General features: G+C 40.7%; 1 protein-coding gene across 1 annotated transcript in view; it reads right to left on the bottom strand.

Moving 5' to 3' along the window:
- Positions 1–7,406, bottom strand: part of LOC119417446 (teashirt homolog 2) — a 121,618-nt gene that overhangs the window by 113,785 nt on the left and 427 nt on the right. The gene's annotated exons all lie outside the window — the stretch shown is intronic.

Below are 7,406 nucleotides of genomic sequence, written 5' to 3'. Positions count from 1 at the left end.
TATGTATGTGTGTGTATGTATAAAGGCATTTTAAAACCTTCCCACTCTCTTGCAATATTTCAAACAATGTTTCTAAACTCTAAACGCTCTAAAAGAGCACAGAATGTCTTGATGTCAGCTCCCTGCCTCTGCTGCTCTTTGCCATCTGCAAGCGCTCTTGGCCACGCCCACTTCTCAGCTCTGCACAGACAACAGCTGATCAGCTGCAGCAGGAAGTTTATCCTGCAGTGTGGGCTGTACAAAGGTGCAGGAGGTGCTAAATAATTTAAAATAATTTATTTTAAATAAATATTGCATGCCAATCGTGTGGCTCATCCACCAATCAGCCAATTGTGTGTCATGTCCAATCTTATTTTGAAAAGCGCCGATAGAGCAAGTCCGCGATAAACGAACCACAAAGAAGCGAGGGACTACTGTACAGGGTCGCAGTTACACCCAACAACAGGAAAAATATCCAGTTGGGAGGTAACAAAATGTGTTAAAACACCTGATCAAAATCATTCAAATGTGGAAAAGTGGAATCTAAAACAATTCCACTTTAGATGAAAACATCACTTTACAAAAACATACAAACTAATACAATGATCTGTTTCTTATGTTAAATTTCAGCTCAGATCTATCGATAACTTTATCATGTCTCATGATAAGACCATCTTAGTCTCAAACTGTGGGCGATATGCACTCAATTCAGGGAACGCTCAGCTTTTTATTCTTTACAGCCACTTTTTAAAAAGTGCATTACATAAATGCACAGAGGACATGGTGCTCATCAAAACACAAGCTGCACTCATAGAGGCGCTGGCTATGCAAACTACTTTGCTGCACTAGTCAGCAGGAAAAGTGTGTTTGGGTCAGAGTGATACATGCCCACACTCTGTAGAATTTATCCTGAACAATAGGAAGAACCTGAGACCTATCAGACACCCACAGACACGAGCTGCTCTGCAGCCTGCAGAAGTTCGATGACAGACAGCTGCATGCTTACTGCACAGAGGGATCATTCTGTTATCATACGTGGCCCAGATTTGGCACCAACAATACGGACTAAGTTCTAAGCTCTTTAAATATGTCGACCAAAGCTATCAAGTGGCGTCTTTGAGAGGGAGCTGTCATGGTGACAATGAGAGACGAGACAGACGCTATCTGATGGAAAGTTGTCCAAATCACCACTTCACACGCTCGTTCTGACTTCAGACATTTAATTTTTGCAGTGAAACACAGACAGAAAGTTATCTGCATGGCTTTCACTGATAAATTATTTATTACTGCACAATTAGTGAATTCCTGCATTTCATACCCAGTAGTGTCTCAGCTTTGTTGCTGGGATCTGTTTTATTAGCAGCCAACGTCTCATGCCTCAGTTCAGGCAAAACATCATTCTCCAATTAAAGGCCTAACATTCCTTAAAGAAATACATATGGCCCACCACATTTCATGGCAGACTTTGATGAGCTGTGGTCATTTTGGCCATACCTTGTGCTTCAGGTTATGTGCGATCAAGCATTATTTTTGAAAAGTGGCCCGATCTGTTAGTGCTTGAATTTTGTGTTGAGGATGAGTCTCAGCAACTACCACACTACAGTTTAACTCAATATCTGTAAAGGTGGTTGACTTAGAACCATTTTTCTGTTTTGTGAGTTTAGTTGGCTGTTGCAGCCATCTTAAATCAAGCTTGCTCCAACAGCTAATCATTATTAGATGGTATTTTAAAACTCTTTGAGACTTTTACTAAAATCTGTACTGTGGTTCATGAGAAATTCAGCTGACAGACAAACACACCCACACACACATTGGGAAAACCACCTTCAACAGCAAGCGATAATGCGGTAATGAGAGTGTGCCACTCCTAAATCTTCAACAGCGATCTTCCAGGTGTAAGCGTGGACTCTGTGAGGGGACTGCAATGAACAATGATGAATGTTGGACTCCTCCTAACCTCCACTCACTGCAGTACCAGCCTGCTGGGCAGGAATAAATCCAGTATGTGGGGCTCCTTATCCCACCAGAGGTATAGACATCCTCTCCTTTACAGTAAGGCATTTCCCTTTGTGTACGTATGTGTTTAGCGTTGCCTCGGCAACAGAGAGCAAGCTCCTACGTCTGGCTGATGGTCCCCGCCCTCGGCTCTGTTATGCATCACAGAGAACAGGATCCTGCCAGTGGAGCCGAGGGTCTACCAAAGTTTGGTTAAGTAGGCACGTGTGTGTGTGTGTGTGTGAGGAGTATATGTGGCCTCATCAAAGCATGGCAATAATTACAGAGTTGGGGTATTACTGTACGCGACTGTTGTTTTCATTAACATTCATTTCCCGTCTCCACTAAGAGTAAATACACACCCACCAGTGTAATCACAGGTTTATTTCAAACCGGTGCTGCTATCTCCATAATTTCATCAAGCCCTCATAACTTGACAGTGGAGATATTTATCTTTGGAGAACGAGGCCTATGGAAAGGCAGAGAAAGCTCCCTGCAGGAGGTAAATACAGACTACAGACAAATCCCTGCACTTTAACAATGAGTGCCTTCAAACATGGGATTATCACATGCTCTTATACATGGACGCATGTTTAAACTCCTTTATAATTGCACCAAATAACCCTGGGACTTGATGCTAACAACATGGAGCTGGTCATGTCCAATTGGGAGCTTGTTTGCAGGTCTTTGCAGATTTACGTTGTGTTGAAATGCAGGCAACCTTGGCAGGAAATAAAGAGATGGGAAAAACGCCAGCCTTTCATCATTTTTCCCAAATCAGAGAAGGAAATGAATATGGATGCCCTCAGGCGTGAGCGGGGAAGGAAATTCAGGGGGCTGATGAGGTCCCCAAAGGATGCGTCTGGACAGTACCGGAACTTTTCAGCTGGATCCCTGCCAGGGAGTGAGATTCTGTCATGAGCAAGTAGGAAAAACATGCAAACACAAAACAGAAAAAAGTGAACAGAAAGGCCACAAAAAGGTGCATGCACAGAGAGCAGGGTTAGCTGAGCTTTGTAGCCTAAACTTTAATAATGACTGTGCAAATGCTGAGTCAGCATTTACACTATTTGTTTTCATGTTCCTCTGCATACTTTGTGATATTTTACCCAGTCAAATATGAAAATGTTCAGCTCAGTTGGGAAATATGCACTATGACCCTCTGATGTATTTGTAATTTTTATACTTTTCAAAGTATTCATCACATGGAAATTCATTATATTCATAATACCTTCAAAACATTGTTTTCTTTCAACTCAATATTCTTGATATTTTTGTTTTGTTTTCTTATGCTTGATAAAGTTTTTTGCTAACGTTTTGCACTGTTTGGCTTTTAAGCTTTTAGCGACTGTTGCACTCATTTAAGCTTTTCACTGTTCTGTTTATTTTAGCTTTAACAAGCCAGTTACGGCTTTTTAAAAAAAAAATCATTCATCTTTTCATTCATGCTGTATTTTTGCAGATAATGCTTGTTTTTCTAGTTTTATATCAAGTGGCGAAGGTTTTAATTTCTTGTTTTTTACTGGACAGTTTAAAAGCAGCAAATAAAAGCTTACAGACATGCGCACACGCTGCTATGCCACCTTAGGTCATAAATCTCTGAATGAAGGGATGAATCGGGTTGTTGCACATCAGTAAATACTCAGACGGTACGTCCGCATGCTGCCCTCCTCACTGTGGTGTGTAAGGATGTAGCAGGCAGAGGCTTAAGAGAAATAAAACTGGTTAGACACACTGGGCCAGCAGCCGAAGATCAACAGCGAGGCAGAGGAGAGTCAGGATGCCCCCCCCACACACACACACACATTATGACCCCCTCCTCAAAGTCTGCTGCAACTGATCCTCAACATCAAGAACTAATTCACCAAGGAAGAGGAGAGCGCCTGGTCATAGATTAAAACAATCTTCACAAGAGGAAAGCATAAGGAGCTTGGAAAGAAAAAATATTCAGATATTTTATATTTAGATCACTTTGTAGATCTAAATTTTAGGAATGTTAACGTTTTTAGATGCATCACAAACGTGGATGGTTCTGAATTGATTTTCTAAGATGAAAATGTGATTTTGTTCATGTTGAGCTGTGATGTCACTTTAAGAAAGTCAGGAGAGCAGTTGCTGTGTCTTGTCCAAGCAGAGCTACCGTAGCTTCCTGCAGTAAAACAAATGTCCAGTGATGAACAAATGCTAATCATGTTAGCTTTTTATGGTGTTTTCCATCTATAAATATCATCTATGCTAACAGTTAGTCGGCAGCCTGTCAAAGGGCTTTTTAACATACATTATTTGTGCACTCTATTAAACATGAAAATGCATGAATGTGTGTTTATTTATGTAAAATAAAACAAAGGTACAGAGGTTTCAGTGTTTTAGATTAACAACATAAGATTTACCAGATGCATTCTGGTGTTTATTCACACCTGATAGTTGCAGATTATTAAAACACATATGTGTTTCTTATTCTAACCTTCTGGATCATAATTCTATCTAATAGTGAGGTCAAGACATCTTCTCCTACTAAATAAAGTGACAGCCAACAGTGACTGAAGTCCAAGCAGACAAGCGGTACACCAATGTCCTCCATCGTTGAGGGATTTGATAAGTAAATGTTTTAAATTTTAGAGAAGAGTGTTTTTTTTTTTATTATGTTTTTAAGTGTAATATATTGAAGAAGGTAGTTACACTGTGTAGAAGAATGGAGGTTGTTTTGCTTTCTTTTGCTCGTCTGAAGCAGCACAGAATGACAGATCCTGGTGAATGGAGGAAGCATATTTATCTACGAATAGGTGCAATAGCGGAGTCAGGGGGTGGCAAAAGGTGGTCTGGGCATCCATAGATTAGCCACACCAAAGGCTGCCCCAGTCATATGAGCAACTATATCTTTGAGCGATATAAAAAGGAAAAAGCGTAGTTTCCACAAATGATTGGGGTGGCTGGTTTAATATATGGTGGTGGCCATCTTGGACTCTGAAACAGCAACCCAATTGTCCAAATGGACCTTTCTTGTGTCTAGATGCAGCCACATGGGTATGGGTAGTTGTCCCATAGCTTATTTTTCAAGTTATCATGCTCACAACACAGACAAAGCTAGCTAGCTAAGCGCTACGTCAGTACTGGCAGTTGGTGATGGGTTGGGGGAAATAGGCAGGGTGCTCGGTAGAGCTGTCATTTCTAACCCGGAGCCTGGCCTCGCGCATAATAAGGTGCTTAATGTGCGGGCTGGGTCGGTGTCGAGCTTTTGATTGCATCAGCGGATGTGCGCGGATGACGATCCATTTATATGGTAATATGGCTTGCCATAAAATCACCAGCCACACGAAGCCATTTGACCATGCGCTGACTGGCCAGTTGAAAGAGATACTAAAAAAAGTTTGGTTAAACTTCAGATGTACTACTGCCAGCGATCCATCAGCCCAAATGGACGTTCATTGAGCCGCTGCACTCAGCGGACGTGCACGACCAATGACCCAAACAGGTGAGATCACAAAATATCTGACATGTCTGAGCAGGGTCCATGTCTGAATAATGCAGAATGCAGGCAGAAGCAGGGGAAGCATTTAATGCACTTTGGCGGCCATGAAAGTACAAACACCCCCTCAGCTCCCATTTTCTGCTCCCTCAGCCGTGCGCATCCGCCAACCATTAATACAGTAACTATATAAGCAGTCAAAGCTTAATTAAAAATGTCGGGGGTTTTTCAGGTTCGGACCTGGAATTACTGTTAATACGTTGGATCGGGTGGGGTTCTGAAATGATGGCTACGGGCTGGGGGTGGGGCGGGTCAGATTTTTTGGACCCGCTCTAGCGCTCAGTTCTGTTGACTGGGCGGGGCACCCTCCTTGTATAATGGTAGGGGAAACACTGGACTGAGGCTACAAGGAGCAGAGATTACAAAGCTGCAGGACTTCAAGTACTTTGGGTCCACTGTCCAGAAAAATGGGCAGTGTGGTAAAGAGGTGAAGAAGAGAGTCCAGGCAAGATGGAGTGAATGGAGCAAAGCTTCAGGAGTGACTTATGACAAAAGGGTGTCAGCAAAAGTCAAAGTAAAAGTTTACAAGACAATGGTTAGACCAGCTACGTTGTGTTGTCTGGAGACAGAGACATTGACAAAAAGACAGGAGAAAGAACTGGAAGAGGCAGAAATGAAGATGTTGAGGTTCTCCATAGGAGTAACAAGTATGGATAAGATTAGGAATGAGATCATCAGAGGTACAGCACAGGTTGAGCAACTGGGAGATAAAGTTAGAGGGACCAGACTGAGATGGTTTGGACATGTCCAGAGGAGGGACAGTGGGTATACTGGTAGAAGGATGTTAGAAATGCAGCTGCCAGGAAAAAGACAAAGAGGAGATATATGGATGCAGTTAGAGAGGACATGGAGGTAGTTGGAGAGAGGACAGAGGATGCAGAGGACAGAGAGAGAGAGGAGGACAACTCGCTGTGGTGACCCTGAAGAGGGAACAGCTCAAAGAATAAAAAGAACTGAGGTTTGTTGACCTCAGTCAGCGTGTGAAAACACATGCACAGACTGGTACAATGTAACTTTTAACTTTGTAACTTTTAACTTTTAACTCCTCTGGCATCAGGAAGTTTGGTTCTTCATGTAAACCTTGGCCACCAGAGGCTTTAGACCTGGGATTGTTATTGCTCTGGAAAACACAGATATTGACATCACAACTAGAGAAATATTCTCATTGAGGCAATAAAATAAAAAGCTAAATTAAGATTTTTATTAATATTCATTCAACCTTTACCAATATATGTAGTTTCAGTGAAAGGGCTCTAACCCAGTTAATAATATTGGTGATAAAACTTTTGTGGGAGAAAATGACATTTACGAGTTTTTTAATTTTGTCAAGTACTTTGATTAGGGTCTGATAAAACAGTTTACAAAATGCTGAGCAAATATACAGTATTTAATTAGAGTTAGACAATGCATGCAACTGTAGATATTTTATGTTTCTTTTGAAAATACATTTCTATCATCTATATTTAAATGTCTGAGAATTAAAATTCATAAACAAATATAGTAATTATTTTTGTTGTTTTATGATGTGTAAAACATATACATAAATCATATACAATCAAACAAACTTATATTAAAAATATAAAGATGGGTTTTTACTAGCTCTAATTTATTGCTCCAGAATTTGTAGGTAATATTTTTTTAAGTTTGGAAAATGTCTTAAAATTCAGATTTCAATTACACATTAATGAATTATTTTCTAATTTAATAAAATATTACTGAACAAATATCCTGATGCATGCTCAATAATCCAGGTAGAAAAATCCAAAAAAGTTCAATCTGGTCCTCTGGACATTCAAAAAAACAAAAGCAAAACAAAGCAAAAGCAAAAAAAAAATCTAGAAACGTTTCGTCTCTCATCCAAGAGACTTCCTCAGTCTGAGGAAGTCTCTTGGATGAGAGACGAAAC

The sequence above is a fragment of the Nematolebias whitei genome, chromosome 11 (assembly GCF_014905685.2).
Source record: "Nematolebias whitei isolate Nwh7 chromosome 11, NemWhi1, whole genome shotgun sequence".
NCBI lineage: Eukaryota > Metazoa > Chordata > Actinopteri > Cyprinodontiformes > Rivulidae > Nematolebias > Nematolebias whitei.
Note: the sequence above shows the minus strand (reverse complement) of the source record. Positions and strands in the feature narration are given on the sequence as shown.